At 39.4% G+C, this 17699-nt stretch overlaps 1 long non-coding RNA gene across 3 annotated transcripts in view; it reads right to left on the reverse strand.

The window, feature by feature from the left end:
* The window catches only part of LOC122157007, a 185300-nt gene that overhangs the window by 18342 nt on the left and 149259 nt on the right, over window positions 1–17699 (reverse strand). For all 3 annotated transcript variants that reach the window (XR_006167749.1, XR_006167750.1, XR_006167748.1), the window contains exon 5: window positions 4326–4382. This is a non-coding gene — a long non-coding RNA (uncharacterized LOC122157007). The remainder of the gene's footprint in view (window positions 1–4325; window positions 4383–17699) is intronic.

The raw sequence follows: 17699 nt of genomic DNA on the forward strand, positions 1-17699 counted from the left end.
ATTCACTTCCCTTGAAACCTACTGTGTGGTATAAGACAGGAAAGTATTCACTTGCATGTCAAAGCAGAAATCTGTCCTGGTCTCCAGTTTTCTTGTTCCAATAAAACTGTGAAATTGCTTAAAGAAATGAATGACAGAAACAAAGGGATGGGAGGCAGGGTGAGGGGACTGCGTTCTGTTCAAGGTGCAATCAAAGCACCTGTCAGGCAACGTACATGTCTGATAAAATTGATTGCAACACCCAGTGGGTAAGATTGCAAGGTATTTCTTACCTGAATAACTGTGAAGGCACTGCACCCACTCTGGGGACGTGTAGTTATGTAGCTAACATGAAATGACAATTCAAATTAAATGAATTGGATGCTGGCAAATGAAATGGGCTGCTTGCGCATTTCTAACATGAATAGCTAGAAAATGATAACTTCCCAGCATATCGTGAAGGCTAGAGCAGAGGCCAGCTCTATTCTGACACAGCATGTAAAACCAAAAAGGTTGATCTGAGCTTACCAGCTACTTTCCTCAGAGAAAAAAAGAGCCTGCAGAACCAGATGCTTAGCTGATCAAGATCCATACAGAAGTTTCAGTACAAGCAAGAAGCTGTTGGCCATCCTGCATGCAACGACCACCCTGATTCCTAGCTCTTAGCCTTCCTGAGTGCAGTATGTAACTGTTGGAAGTTATTAGAGATAACAGCATGACAGGGTAACAAATCACACTGGAACCAAATGCCATTTCATGCTTAATCACCAACTAAGTATCACCAGGATGGAGAAGAGATTCTGAAGAGCAGAAATGCTACAGTCCTACCTCATGAACAACTATGCTGCGAGTCTGCCCTCCTCACATAGAGTTCAGGCCCAGTGCAATGAGCCAATGACAGAAAATAAATGTGAAAATCCTCTTGACATAGATTTTTCCTCTGCAGACAGATTTGCCTCTTGCCAGAACCTTTTTTTTTTTTTTTTTTTTTTTTTTTTTTTTTTTTTTCCAGTTTTTCTGCAAAAACTCCTCAAGAACTGTTGAAGAGGTATAAAAGGAATTGGACAGTAGGCACTGAATGGATCTGGTCATCCACTACAACACTTCCTCTTTCCTCTATTGCTTTAAACTATTCTTCATGCAGCCTGTCATGCACTTCTTTCTATCCAAAGGCTTAAAAACCACTAGGTGCTATTAGGAGAGAGCTACAGAGACACAAAGGGAGCTGTGGATAAGGTTTAATAGGCCACATCTCCATGGCGAAATGCATTACATGCCTGATTATAGAGGAAGGCAGGTTTTAAAAAAAAAAAAAAAAAAAAAAAAAAAAAAAAAAAAAGAGAAAAGAAAAGGTCTTTTAACTAACAGTACTCACAATAGCTCTTGCCAGTCTGGCATGGGGCAAAATTAACACCATACCTCATTTGATGTTTAGTTAATGGTGAGCACAGACACACATCAGAATTTTTCTGAAATGCATCAGAAGGAGTCTTCTGTCCACGTGAATTCTGGGCTTTCTTGAGAATAATGATTTTTAGAAACTAAAGTCCAGATGTCTCTCAGATTTTGTTAGTTTTGAATTAAAGAGTTCTAACATGTTCCAAGTTCACCTTCCTTAACCTACCTTCTCAGAAGTACCTGTGACATGTGAAGGCAGCCAAGCACCCAGTGCAAATGGAGACATGAATGGAAAGGGAGAGGACTGGATAGAACTATCACTGCTTTCAACACTTCTTGCAGTGGCAAAGCAACAGCAGACAGCTTGGAGGCACAGAATCCCTCCTCTCCTAATCATCTTCAAATACTCTGTCACTTTCTTGTCTGTTCCTTTTGATTTAATTCTCTTTTCTGGCATGTTTTATTGTAACTGTATGCTTCTATCAGTTACACAAGGACAGATTAATATCAAAATCTGATGTCAAGAGCTCCCTAATCCAAATGGTCTCCCTTATGTATCTTCTAATAGGTTACTCAGAACAGTATTTTATCCCACAAAAAGCAAGTGCTGCTGCTTTTTCTATGTGTGGCCTATGGATTGATCCTTTGAATAGCCACGTGTGCAGGAAGTACCAGCTCTCATAGCCTGACAGCCTTCCTATGATTCACTGTAGTAAAAGGCCATTTCTGGAAGTCCTGGCTGACAACTTGATGAGAATAGGAAATTCTGGAAACAATTAGTCAATGAGCCAAAGGGTGCCATAACCATAACTAATAAAAAAGCTCTGCCCTTTTTTGGCAATTGCACTCAAAGAATCTTCAAGTACCGAATATATCATAATTAATTGTATCTCATGCCTTCTCACCTTCCCTCACAAGGAGGCAATTACTTTTGTTTTACAGACAACCTGTGGTACCTAGGAGCGAAGGACTGTGCTCAGTAGATGTGTCTAATAGCCTGTGACAAGGTACTTTTCAGGGCCAGTTCTTTTCAACGTTTTTATGAATGATTTGGATGCAGGATTTGAATGCATACTGAGTAAATTTGCACATTGTACTAAATTAAGAGGAGCTGTTGGCTCCCTTGAGGGTAAAGAGGCCTTACAGAGAGATCTTCACAAATAAGAGGGCTGTGCAATCACCAACTGCGTGAAGTTTAACAAGAGCAAGTGCTGGATTCTGCATCAGAGAGTGGGCAACCCTGGCTATGTGTAAGACTGAGGAAGGAGAGGCTGGAGAACAGCTTTGTAGAAAAGAGTTTGGGGGTTCTGGCTAACAGCAAGTTGAATGCAAATCAGCAGTTTGTTAATTTCCAGTTCTGACTTTTTTAGCTCACTAATTGGATCTGGTTGAGATAGCAGAGTCACTATGGATTGGGGTCACTGATTTTTCACAAATGTGTTTCAAAGCTCTGACCTTAATTTCTGTTAGCAGTTGTCAGCATCAATAGTTCACATTTGCCCAAGCAGAAGCAGTACTTAGGTGCCCATTTTAAACATGGGACATGTTGCTTAACAGAAAGGCCTTGACCTTTTAAGGATGTCATATAGCTTACCATTTAATAAGATATGCCTCTAATTTTTCCTTTGAACATCCATTTCTGCCCGTGCTTTAAGAATAATTATCAATATACAATTCCTAGCAACATTCCCCTTGTGGTTTTGAAATACAATGTTTATGTACTTACAGAATCACAGAATCAAGAATCACAAGGTTGGAAACAACCTGCAAGATCATCTAGTCCAACCACCCTCCCATTCCTATCAGTACCACAAGCATTAAACCATCTCTCGTAGCTCCTCATCCAGGCGCCTCTTGAACACTACCAGGGACGGCGACTCCACCGCCTCCCTGGGCAGCCATTCCAGTGCCTGACCACCCTTTGAGAGAAAAAGTTTCTCCTAATATCCAACCTAAACCTCCTCTGGTATAACTTCTTGCCGTTTACCATTACGTTTACGTTTACCATTATGCCTTTTCTAGTTCAGGTCTGCAGCTCAGGGGATGTGATGGTAGCATGAAGCACTACCGGGATTCAAGTTTAGGTCTATCAGTTTGGCTAGCAGATGTAAGCAGGTGACCGGAGTCAGAAAGATGACCTCTTCCAGACCTGTTCTTGTGAAGATGTAGCATGCAGTGGAGAGCATAGCCAAAACATGCCCTCTGCTCCTCTGAATGCTGTTCATCACAGATTGCCAAGTACAGTTTAAACAATGTTTTTTTCCTTTCACCTGAGAAACTAGGGAATTCTCTTTGAGATATGAAACCCCAAAATCTTGGGATTCAACCCACAGAAAAACATGTGTGACACATCTCCATTTCCCCTTGACACTGATGATATTTACTCTCCATACTGAGATCAGTCACTGTGCACGATAGGTGAAGGGGCAAGGAAAGCCTGAAAGACTCTTGAAAAACGATTTTACCAGCAGTGGGAGCTTAAGGAATTGCTGGCAGTCATCTAAATGTCCCCTCCACATCACTGTATCTAGAACTTGTAATTTTTTTTTTACCATTAAGACTCATTGCTGGTAAGAAAATAAGACAAATATTAATGACAAAAGTCCTCAAATGAAGTTTTCTCTCAAAGCTTTTTTTGTTGGTTTGTTTTTAACCTTCTGAATTACGTTAATATTTCTGGGGTGGGGGAAGCGGGGAAGATAAAAAAAAGCCTGAAATAAAGGAATAATAAGGATAATAATATGACTACAAAACGAGAAAAATTACTAGCCTTATTCCCTTTTCCAGGAATTTCAGAATACAGAGATCTATCTGACAACAATTATCAAAACTATGTAAACTATAACAGAAAACAGTACTGCCAATGGACATCCCATACTTCCAACAAGACTGAAAGGTTAGAGGATAAACATGATAAATGCATCTATATGTGGGAGTTCAAAACTTACCCCTAATGACAACAGGCATATCCTGAAGCATTCCTCTCTTTAGAAGTTGTATCTGCCCTTTAAAGAAAAAGAAGGGAAAGAATTAATTTCACAAATGATTAATAGTTCAGTGCAGTAGCCTATTAATGGATGTGTAATTGACTAATAATTGCACACCTCTCTATGCCTCTACTTAAATTAAATCTGCCACCCAATCCATCAAGTTTGTTTACCAAACATGTTGTAGACTGAACAGTTATCTAAATGCTCCTCCAGCAGGAAAAGGGGATCAGCAGACTTTGGTCTTTCAGAACATCAGAAGCACTAGAGCCTAAATGGCTCAGTTACTCCTTTTATTCACTGTGAACTGCAAGTGAGTCAGCTGATTTAATTCTGCACAGCTGGCATTTTTTAGGTATAGCTCAACCAAAGGGGCAAAGGAAGCTGACCTTATGTACTATCCTGGCCATCCCATCCCATCATTCAGCAGTGTTTGTGGAGGTTTTCTAGGAACTGGTTCTGCACATGTTCTCAAGAGACAAACCCAATTTAAAATGGGAAAGTTTCACAAGGTTCAAGTCTTTGCTTTCTCCTGACTTCATGGTTCAGCGAAGGGGATGGTGGAATGGTACAGATGGAAAGGAATTGAGTTGTGAAGTAGGAAATCTGTAGCGTGCTTCTTGATCTTCTGCTAAACTGCTTACCTAACCTGCTAAATCCATTTTTGCTCTTGTCCAGCTCCTAATGTTAGAGTCTAGGATCCTCAGCACAGAACATCAAACCAGACAGCATCTAGCAAAGCATGGCCCTTCTCAGTTTGGTCTTTTTGCAAAATTAAGCATGCACCTGCTACAAAAGGGTGTATATCTACAAGAAAATAGATGTAGAAATATTTGTCTCCTTGTTTGTTCCTGTGTTTATCCTTGCAGTTCTGGAGCAAACCGTGACCATACAGACATACTGTGCTCTGATCAACCCTATGTTCATTTAACAGAAACAAGAACATTAAAGCAGATTGAGATTTTCAGTTCAGAATGTTGTTCTGACACTGCTCCACATATAACTGGTGAACCTCAACCTATCTTTCTCTGAGCAAGATTTAAGCAGGTATATATAACTCTGGAGTTTGCCATCGTTCTGCCCCGTCCCTGGAGGTGTTTCAGGCCAGGCTGGATGGGGCCCTGAGCAATGAGAGCTAGTACTTGATCTAGGGGTTTACAACTTCATGGTTGCAACTTCATGATCCTTGAAGACCCTTCCAACCCAAGCTGTTCTATGATTCTATGAACCCAAGGCTCTGAGGCACTAAAAAAACACTGAGCACTACTGCAGGTAGCCTTAATTTGAAGGTCTGGCACATTGGCTTTGCTAGGTAAGGCTGAGCAAATTTCACTGCACGCAAGCTCATACTAAGATCTGGCTCCAGAAAGTTTTAGCCCAGAAAAGACAGCCCCAAACCAGCTCCATGGGTAAATGTCCTACAAAGTACAGATAATTAAGGACATCACTTCCATAACTGAAATGAGTAGTACTAGATGAAAAGCAGCTAATCTTTTTCAGTGCTTTAATGAAACGATTCATCATATACCTCAGGGTTGTCTCCTATTGCTTTAGAATAAGGAGAGAAAGCAGGAATACTTACACTGTCAGCCCTTCCTGTTATTCAATTGTACTCTCGATACAGGATTGCCTCAAGCAATAAATACACGTGCTACAAGTACAAGTGGACCTTTTGTAGCTTACAGACCCATCCTAGTATAGCTTGCAGGTTTAACAGGAGGCATTTCCTGAAAGTAGAATTTAACCACCCTGGAGAACAGAATTTTTTTTTTCCACCCCTCCAGTCTATCAGTCTTGTTTCTTAAGGTAGTTTAATCTTCCTCTCTCTCAAAAAGTACTAAATCTTCTCGGTAGTAGAAGAGAACATCTGAAGAGAAAGAAAGTGAATTTCAGTGGAAATTCAAAGGCAGTGCTGATTGTTTGCTAGGAGAATACCTGTGTGTACCTCTAGCTAGATACCTCAGCCAGAAACAGAAGATTTGCTGGCTTTAGTAGGAGCTTGCTAGCAGCTGTGAAGCTGTGAAGATAATTCAGGCAAGCTTGTTCTCTGACCCACTTGTTTTTACTTTCCTCATTATCTTAGAACTTGCACTTCTGAGCAGTATTACCTTCAGGAGGTTTAAGGGCTGTGGGCCTTGGCAGATTGTCAAAGGTAGCTGAAATTTTTCTGAATTTTCATGCTTTTGAGGTTTATTCACTCAAATGAACTTTAAAAATGTGAAAAGGGCTGCCAAAGTCTAGCACTAAGAATGAGGTAGGAAAGGATGTGTGGTGCTGTCTATTTCTTTTTGGAAATAGCTGACTTTCCAGAGCAATGCCAGCTATGGCGGGATGGATCCATTTGGAGCTGCAAGCCCTGCATATCTCAGCCATGGGAATCACTCTTCTGAAGATCAAGGGGCAATGCACAGGGGCAATAACATTCAAAGCCCCAGATAGCCAGGATGAAGATGTTATAATTTCCAAATAAGTGTCTAACTTTTTACAATATCCTGATCTGGCATGTCACTTAATTAACCTAATCACAAAATCCCAAATATATACCTGTTAATATGCAAAAATCCCTATTTCTACTCAGTCAATGTAAAACAAACATTTCTCATTACTACCCCAATGCAAACAGAAAAGATTCTTGCAAAGAAATTAATCCAACAATTCACTGTATTTCACATTTGTGTACATAAGTAAGACCCTGGACCCACGTAACCAGTTGAAATCGAAGTATTTATTGGTTGCTTTATCTCAATACTGCAGCTTCTAATAACTGGTCTTATCAAACTCACGTGGCACTGCATGTGGGCCTGACTGTTACATGACAGCCTAACACTGGAGGTAGCTTTTACTGCATTTCCCCACTGCATAGCGTTATTTATTAAAGACTGCACAGCAAGAGTCAATAGCTACCAGGATGGCTTCTTTTAACTGGTTTTCCATGTATCTTTTTTTTTTCCCCTAGGATACAGGGTTTCTGTAACTTCACTTCCTGCCAGTTTCCCTTTACTTGTAACCTTGGAATCAGTTAGCAAAAGTCAACCAGATTTAATGGAGAAGTAGAACATAAAGTCTATATTGAGTTCTACAGAAAACAGGTGACAAGACAGAGGAAAACATGTTTCCCAGAAAGAAAAGTAGTGTGAACTCAACCATGTATCAGCAGCAGAAAAATCAGATAGGCCTTAGTTAAGACAATATGCAGTAAGGCAGGTGTTGTTGGGTCCACAACTCCTGGGAATATTTGCAGCTTTTTCTCAGTTCAGTATACTCAGAGTTACGCACAGCAGGCAATTGAATTCCTGTCTTAATGGGACTTAGCAAGTGTGACTGGTACCCCTCTGCTCCTGATCCCTGGCAATATGGTTAGCATAACCAGAAAGAAGGTGAAATGCACAATAAGTAAGCAGGCTGTTATTGTCTCCCTCTGTCCCCTTCTCTCTTTCTCCCCTCTCCAGGGGTTTTGCACCAGGGTTTGGAGATATCCACTGACAGAGTGACAAGGCCATTAGCATTATTGAGAACCAGGTGCTGGATCACCAAGGTGGCATCTGTTCATCACATGAGCATTACTAAATCCTAAGCATTCAAGAGTGAGTCTACCCTGTATTCAACCATTAGACATAGATTTAGACATACCAGTATGGCTCTCCAACTTGAGAAATCTGAAATTTAGTGATATGATTCACCTCAATTTGGCAAACAAATCCATGTTGAATTACTGGAATTTCTCAGAGGATAGAAATTCAGAATTTCATTCATCTCTAATGAATAATTAATTGCTAAACTAATTAAACATTAAAATCCATAATGAGATGGAAGAGACTGACACATGTAACTACCATGAAACGTTTTGTGATCACAGCTGCCTGTCACCATGATTGGCAGCTGCTGTTTGCAACTTCTGTGACTCAAAAAAAGTCATGGTGTCTCTTTTTGCCTTGTCCTCTGACTCTCGTTTGCTGCTTATGCAATTCTAGAACCTACTGGGAAGAGGTCGTGTAAGTGTTAGTTATGATACAGGTTGTTAATATGTGACAAAAATTTAGAACTCTAGGTCAAAAGCTCACCGAAGGCTATAATCAGTAGGTCCTCTTCAGCACTATTAACCTTTGAGTGAAAGCCCAGCTACAGTAAAATGAACTTCGCTCAATGAGCAATGAAGAGCAAACGTCACATTCCTATGGAACCGGCTGGACAAGTCTGTTTTGAGTGAATTCCGTTTTTGAGAGCACAACTAGAGGTTCCATTAGCCCATGAGTGACCAACAAACACAGTTAAAAAGCTCAGGAGAAGCTGAGATGAGTAGCTGTGTTGCCATGGGTTAACTAAATCTTCCAGCATCAATGAAGATGGTAAAAAATATGATGGATAACTAGCAAAGTTTGATCAGATTTCAAATGCATCTCCCAGGAGTAAGCCACACTGAAAAGGCAGCAGACAAAATGTCATTTATAGCTGCCTGGCCAAAAGAATTTGGTAGTTAGTTGTAGTATGTATATTTGCAAAGCTTCTGCAGGGAAAAACAATATGGATACAGTTTTGTAGACACAACTTACTTCAAAAGCCAAACTCAAATGATGTATTTTACTGTACAACAGACAGCAGCAAAAAAGGGTTTAATGCCTATTTTTGATAGATCTTAGCATCAGAGTTCCAAGATAACTATTTTGGTGAAGCAATAATTCTAGATCAAATAGCACTTGGATATACAACAGAAAGAGTTGGTACTTGCTACTCCTTTAGCTTTACAGAACTTACACTCTGGGGACAGACTCAGTTTTCTGAGAATTTCCTTGTAAATCTTCCAATTAGACTCTAAGTTAAAGTACTTTTCATATAAGGTATTGTTTGCCTTTATTTTGATTCCAATTACCTTAACAGTAAAACACACTTTAATCTTTTCATTCTTTAAAAATTCAGTAAAACTCAACAGACAGGATGAATTTGGGAGAAAAGTCTGTTGTAATGAAAAAAAAAACAATTTAGATTCAGTGAGGGGAAACCCACCCAAGAGCTCAGGACATTCTTAGATTGCCCCACTGTGGCATCAAAGATTATGCAACTAATTACTGCCCTTGACGTGTAATGCATTTATATGCCATCCCATTTAATTTCCAGTATCTGTAAATATCTTCTAAAAGGCTGAGTAAAATATGAATGTATTTGTGTATGATACATCTGCGTGTGTGAACATGCACATGAACATTTAAATAACTACATATCTCAGATAATTAAGCTGATATGATGATCGTAGCTATTTTAAGCTTCTTGTTTATATAAATCAGCCCACAGCCTAAGCACATTTGCCTGGGTTGTTCTCACAGTTGTTGATTTTTTTTATTGCTGCAGAATGACTTCACATATCCAAAGCACTTTAGCTCCCAAACTGAAATACATGGAAGACTTTGCACTGATGGGCCACATTTCCAGACTGGCCCTTGAGGAACTTAGTCTAGCTTTGAGTGTGATTTCTATTAAGTCCCTGACTACCTAATTCAAAATTCCACTTTCAGTGCCTTGTTAAGTAGGCAATTTGGAGTCTGTATATAAAGGAACCTCCAAGACTGTCTGTCTCTGCAAGTCAAAGTTTTATTGTTTAAAAGGCACTTCTGCAAACCTGTATGGCTGCCTCCCTCAAGTTCAGTTTCCAATCCATGCAAGCACAGATGCTGTAAGATATTTTCTTCCTTCTCCTCGATGCTGGAGTCCCAAGATCAATTCTTCTTGATTTACAGACCCAACACATTTACTAAGTATTTTTGGAGAGATTGGGAAATAGCCCAAGGATAAAAGATTCTGAGCAAGGGACATAATAATTGAACCTCTTAGAAAAAAAGACAAAATATTACCCTTTTCTCTCTCATCTTGGGTGAGATTCTTCCTAAACTTTTAGGATAGGATAGCCCCCAGAATTGAGCTTTCAGGAACACTGTTACTGACGATCCACCAGCCAGATGTAGCCTCATTCACTACAATCCTTTGAGTTCTACTGTCAAGCCAGTTCAGGTCCCAGCATAGCATGAGCCTGTTTGTTTCACAGTTGGACAGTTTGTCCAAAAGGATGCTGGAGTGAATGATAGTATCAAAGGCATTACTAAAATCCAGAAAGATTATGTCCTCTTGCCTTCCCTTCATCCACCAAAGAGTGACCTTATCAAGGAAGGAAATCAAATTACTAAGGCAAGAATAACAATTTTATTTCCTCCTATGACAGATAAAGAAGATAATATCCTCCTATTGGATTAAGAAGAATAAACTTTCCTGTCAGGAAAGTATGTGAGGAAAGAGTGCATCACCCCTGCATGATACAAAATGAAGAAAAAAAGAAAAATGCTAAGAAAATCGCCCCAACTTGATAGCAAAGCTGTAATGGAGCAAACTTGCTGCTGCAGGGCTCATTGTAGGAAATTGGAAGGGTGAATAGAAACTAAGGCAAGGATGGGAGGTAGATTTGCAGCAGAATCAATGCTTCCATTCATTTCTAGGTACCACTTGTGGAATATTGCGGATTGTTCAAAGTTTGTAAAAGGAATATTATGTAGACCAGAATTAATACTAGAGAATTACTTATTAAACTTGAGTCTGCAAAATGAGATCATGAACTGGAGGCTACATTAGGGCATTCATGAAAATGGGGAAAAAAGATCCAAATCAAGCCTACAGTCTCTTAATTAATTCTATTTTAATGACTAAATAGTGAATAAATCTTGGTCATTATATAATGGGATAAGACGCAGATGTTTTGGCATTTAGACTCAAAAGCATTCAAGAAGACCTGGATGTTTCCCCAAAGAAAGAGAAAAGGCATACAGAGGAGGGCTGATACAGATAGAATTCACTATGTTATAGTTGACTGAAAACATGCAAAAAGCCAGCCTGAGGCTATTTGTTCCCTGAGAAAACTTAGTTTTTAAAGGGGAGATCCTTTCCATGGGAAAAGATCAAGTGTTGCAGCAATGCATGTAGAAGCAGAGTAATGTGCGAGGCACAGTAACATAACCCAGTGACCACAGTAGGTGAAACTCAAGATTTGGGATAGGCCATTTCCCTCACTGTGAATTCAAGTGGGGCACCATTCATCCCAAGTGTTTTGAAGCACATTTGGAGGGCAAGGGAATGGCACTCAGTTGTCATACATCTCCTGGAAAGCAGCAACAGGCATTAATTCACACCTATATCTAACTTGATCAGTGTTTTTTGTTCAAAAATATGAGTCCTGCCCTCCCTCAATAATTTCAGTCTTTACTGAGCACATTGATATATGCTTTCAGAAATGTGCTATTTAGTCAAGATGCTGCTATCTTCAGAATCAAATATAATGTCTGTGACCTTTTAAAATGTCTTTAAAGACAAAGGTGAAATTATATTCGTTTGTAAAAAGAATGGTGGTATAATTACTGCTGCTTTGTCATTCAGTAGCAAAGATTCTGATTTGCCTTGCCACATAAATCAGAGAAAGGTGAGCTGCAAGGGGACTTACAAGAACCTTCCAAGTCCAACCCTTCTTTGAAGCAAAATGAGAGATTCTCAGTCCATCCCTGATAATGAGCAGTTCTTGAAAACATTTTCCAATTCCCTGTTTAAGCTTTTTTCTCATTTTTTCCACTTTTCTTGCTAATAGAAACTATTTTGTGTGACAATGTTTTCTGCCACTACTCCCCTCATACTTATATTTTCTTCTCGTCATCCAGAGTGCATTCTTCTATTTGCTCCCTGCTCAATTCTCTGCTCATTTTCAGGCCATGAAAGTCTGTTCTTGCGGCCACACTCATCTCTGAACCCACTTCTCCACTCTAAACAGTTTGCTGTTCTCTTCTTCAGAATGAACTGATTTTTCTAAGCTCTTACCAATTCTTTGATCTCGACTTTAATTATCTTGCATTTTCTTCTCCTTAAAGTAGCAAATTCAATCCCTCATAATTATTTTCATCCTAGTTACCTATCCTTTTAAAATCCACATTAAATTCTTCCCTGTTAATTAGAATCAAGTCTAAAGCAGCCATTACATTTCTGTCCTCCAAAACCGGGAGCCCCCTCCAGCACCCTCCAAGGTCTCACAACTGTCCCTGTTGATGTAATATCTTCAGAAAGTCCAAACAAGTCTTTGGTCTGAAAGAGCCACACTGAACTTTGCTCCCCAGCACAGAAGACTCTGTTGTTTACATGTTGTTTCTTTGCCATTTCATTTCCACAGAACCCCCTGCAGAAAGATTTTCCTGCTCCCGTTATAACTGGTATGTGTATGTATGTCTCTAATTTCCTGCAAGTTGCCCATTTGACTTCCCTACTTTATTTTTCTTGGTCTCAAGCTATTTTGGTTCATATTTTGTTTTACTTTACAGAGTTTCTTGTAACCTAGACCCACACTCTGATCTATCAATCAGATCCTACTTATTCCCAATGGGAATTCAATTCTTAAAACCCTTCGGCAATCTGGAAATGCTAGACAAGGCTCAACAGTGTTTGCATGTAATGAAAGAGCAGATTGCATAGGATGGATGTCAGCTTTAACGCTAGACACTACTTCTAATACTGACCACTTGTTTCATAGAGCAGCTTGTTCTTTGCTGACCCAGACCGTTGATATCGCTTCAAACAAACATTTTGTAGGCATTTCCATACTTATGACCAGCAAGTCAAGGGTATTTGGGGTCCTGATGATTTCCTAGAGAATTGATTTTGCTATCTGGAGTTGTCTGCACAAAGCTTGTATGAATTTTCAAATCACCGTACAGTTTCATAAAAAACTATGATTTTACATGAGAGGAATATGAAGCAGAAAAAACCAAACAAGTGGATTTGCTAATTACAAAATGAATTTGTTGAACAGCAAGTGAATACCTGGTCAGATGATATACGTTCTTAGATAGCCCTTTACAGCCACAGACACCTGAATACCCCTTAATTTGCCCTGATCATCTTTGCAATATGGTTCCTGTGTCTGCTGTTTTAATGTCCTTATGCAGCAAACGTTACTAGAGATTCTCACTGTGCATCTGCTTTGGTCTTTTCACTTCCGCTTCTTCCTCATTTGCAAAGTTCCTTGTCTTCTGGATACAGTTCTTAAAAAAGTGACAGTAAAGGCCCTATCACCATTTCTATTCATCTGATCTATTTTTCCATTTAGAATCCTAGAATTCTTAAGAGTTGGAAGAGACCTCTGAAGGCCCTCTAGTCCAACTCCCGTGAAATAAACAGGGGCACCACAGCTGGATCAGGATGCCCAGGGCCTTATCCAGCCTCACCTTGAAAGTCTCCAGGGATGGGGCATCCACCACGTCCCTAGGCAACCTGTTCCAGGTTATCTAGTTAATCCCACAGTTGCAGCATTATTAGGGAGAAACCAGCTAATTATCATCAGCTTCTGGTATTCATTTGAACACAGAAAACTAAAATGATCTAAAAGGCACAAGTGGAATAAACTGAAGTTGAACTTATGGTGATTCCAATATATGCCAGCTAGAGCAGGGTTTCAGATTTAAGCCTACAGCTTCAATTTAAGCAAAAGATCCACTTCTTGCTGTTTACAGGCACCAAATATTTTTTTGCTCTAATTGTAAGTTGATTAAAAACAAAACCAAAAGGTGATCAGAAGTGTCAGTTGTAAGACACACGTATCCCTGTAGCAACACTCAAGCCCTGAAATGCTCACAGAGCTACTTTAGACTCCTGAAACACCACGGGGAAAAGCAAGTTGCATTATCTGTGCATTCACTTCAGAGCTTCAAGGTGCATGCAGACAACTGAATTACATGATACATCTTTAGTTACATCACCCATTAAACACTAAGTTGTCTTCTCTAAGTGTTGATTGTTTTATCTAGTTCAAAAGAATAACAAACATTTGCTACCAAATGCAGCCTCAGCATGAAGAAAATCCTCACCATTTTCTATAGCCTTTCACTGCTGTGGTAGAATTACATCAACATTTTATGGGGGTCATTTATCACGTTCTGTGGTCCATGTTTTCTGTGCATATTTACAGTCTAATCTGAAACATACAGCTCCTAAAATATTGACCAGCACACCTTGATTTATTATAGTAGTATTATCACGACATTCAGTTGCTTTTGATTTAATCCTATTTATTGTCCTATCAAAAACAACTATGGCAGCATGAACAAGCTATAGATTTTGGAAAGATGGAGATTGCTGACAATAATGGTTGTTTTGCATTTCCTTTTCCAAATGATTCTTTCTGCTTGTGCATTTTGAATGAAAAGAGGTCAACATCTTATTCAGTCCTCAGAAAGTCTCATACTATTTATTTTTAAGGTTTCCTCACTGTGGCACTCAATTAGGATCTCAGAAACTCAAGCCATTTATCACTGAGAGAAAAGAGCAATTTCAGTCCTCCTTAAAGGGTGCAAGTCTTAGAGCAAAGTGCAAATGCTAGAGATAAAATGTTTCTCAGTCTATTACAGTTGAGGATACATCAGAACATAAATATAACTCAATCCTTTTAAGTTGCAAATTTCTCACTCTGTTGCTGCTTACAGAACAAATCTCAGATCAAATATGTGAGAGCCAGAGGTAAAGTATCCCTCAGTACACCCTAATTTAAAATGTCTCATAACTCCTGTGCAAAGTGCAAGGTTCAAAATGCCTTTAGCTCTAATGTAAAAGGCAGAAATAGCAGTTTAGAAATGAAGAGTAGGAATACCCCTTGAGATTAAATAGAGCCATGTCAATTTCAATGACACAGGCAATTATGACAGTGACAGGAAGATATCATTTTTAGGAAGTGATGTGCTCTTTTCTCTGGCCACATCAGTTCTGGCTTGTCCACAATTTGGGCGCTTCGGAATTTGGAAAGGGCAGGATGGCTGGAACTCACAGCAGTCCTTGTTCCCCATCCTTCTCAATACTGTGCTTCCCTCAGATAACTACAATGTTGAGAACACTGATAGTTTCAGCTAATTTCCTCACAGATTTTTTTTCTGAAGTGTTGCAATGAGCTTCAGAGGAAGTTATGTTACAAAGACCAGATTTTGTCTCCCATGATGTGCCATAACCTAAACTCTTGGTGAGAGGAAAAGATGCATTGTAGGAGATTCTGGCATACAAGGATAGTTATGCATAAGGCACATATATGATGAATCCCAGTGCCACTTCCAAGCTGATGTCATCTACATTTTTATTATAAAATTGCTGATGATACTTCTGGTCATTTGATTTCTTCTTAAGAAACACAGTCCCATTCATTTTCTGCAGAGAGCTAGAACATTTTGTGAAATAAACTTGTTAAAATTTATTCAAAAATAGTCCTGATGATTTTAATCATGCAAAATGGGAACTGGAAGAAGCTTAATGCAATTTTTCTCTCCTGTATCTTGGAAGTCAGCAGAGAATTCAGCTGCCCAGCAGATAGGAAGCTATGTTCCCTCGCCTTTCAATGTGTGCTGTGTGCTGGAGTACTATTTGGTCCATATCCTAGGGTGTATTTGGGATCTTGCACTGAAAGACCTGTAGCTTTTCTGAAGCTCTGCCTTACATCAATCTTCTCTCCTGACACAGAAGCCGGGGCAGTATAGGTCTAGCATGTCACTGCAACTGCATGTCAACACAGCATAAAGCAGATTATACTGTATGATTTAGGAAGCTCAGTTACTTAGGCAATACAGCAAGGCCATATATTAGATCCTTCATTTTCCAGTGGAGACAAGATAATCTAATGTATTTAGAATAGGAAAAGATTTAGATCATATACTGCACATTCTAAGGGGATAAAATTACTTTTAAATTCCTTTCACCTTTCCCATAATGCCTGTGACTTGAACTCTCATAAAACGAAAGTATGTTTCTTACTGCTTTTCAGAGTGTTCCCCTACTAAACCTAATTTTGGCACAGCCAGGAATAAAACTCTAGTTGTCTTGTGTAAGCAGCGGTCAGTAGATAAAAGAAAACCTGTGGGGAAAAAAAGGACGCTGTCTTCATCACTTTGCATGCTTGAAAGCCACACAGAAACTCCACAATTCCCATTATGCTGATAAGACTGTATGAGAGGGACCTATGTTTTTACTGCAGATTCCAAAACAACATTGCCACATTATATCATGAATTCTGGGGAAAATATTGAGCAGCTTCTTGGATAATCAAAGCCAAGTATGTTTTCCACATCTGAATATGCAACAATACTATCCAAAATGATAACCTAAACCACAGGCCAAGAAAAGCAGTCATTTGTAAATCAAAGGTGATGCCTTTCTTCTCACAGATGCATCATCAGTAGCTGATTTATTACACACAAGATTTATTAGAAACTGCATACATACATAGGGAAATGAAAATTCATCAGTAAATTCCAGTATTTGGGGATTTGATTCATCCTGCATCATTCTACCAGGGTTGATGGTCTGCAGTATTGGAAATGAGTGCCTGCAGAGGACATAGCCCAAGGACTAGAGCTGGTGCTTCAAGCACCTTCCCTTACAGTGTTCCTTCAGACATTGAATGAAATTCAACAATCAAGAATTCCAGGGCTAATTCAATTTCAGAAGCCATTACCTATTGCCTACTAGAATTAGCATCACTTTATCTCAAAGCTGCACCAACAGTCTTGCCTGGGCACATTGCCCCATTTTACCCGCACATAGACATACACTTTCTTTGACCTCCAGACTTCATTTCTCAGTAACACTGATCACACTGTGCCAGTTTAGCCTGCATACTGTGCAGGCGGTGTGGGAATCTGTATGAAAGAGTGTGGGGAGTGGTTTGTTTTTCAGTTTGACTTTTATAAAAACATATATAAATAATAATAAGAGCCTTGCACGTGGCACCTTCTCGATCCTCTGGACCCTGTCCCTTAGAATAACTTTATTTTTATTGGTGTTAATTCTCACTGCTCCCCCTTCACACTTCTCACTTCCCAGTGTTAACTGTCAGGATGGCCCATAAACACATGACAGCATCACAGTGGTATTAGACAAGGAAGCAATTTTTACATATGTTTGTGTTTTCTCTAGCCTCTTGAGCTTTTTTGTTGGCTGTCACAGACCTCACTGGCAAGCAATAAATCATCAGCAATATTTGAAAGAAGGAAAAAAAAATGATGCTGTTTATAGAAAAAAAAAAATTATTGGAAAGTTAATGCGAACATAAACAGCCATTCATAGGTCTAGTAAGGGGCTTCACTATCTTCAAACCTGGGCTCAGCACAGATAATGTATGCACTCCATGCATCAGCAGGGAGATCATGTCAGCAAACTGGTTTCAGGATCACTCAATCTTATGCAGTCAGAGAGAGAACTGTAGAATCATAGAATGAGAGAATCGCAGAATCATTAAGGTTGTAAAAGATCGCTGTGATCACTTAGTCCAACGGTCAAATCATCACC

This window comes from Centrocercus urophasianus, unplaced genomic scaffold, assembly GCF_019232065.1.
Source record: "Centrocercus urophasianus isolate 14NV4802_14NV808 unplaced genomic scaffold, USGS_Curo_1.0 seq_13, whole genome shotgun sequence".
Classification (NCBI taxonomy): Eukaryota; Metazoa; Chordata; class Aves; order Galliformes; family Phasianidae; genus Centrocercus; species Centrocercus urophasianus.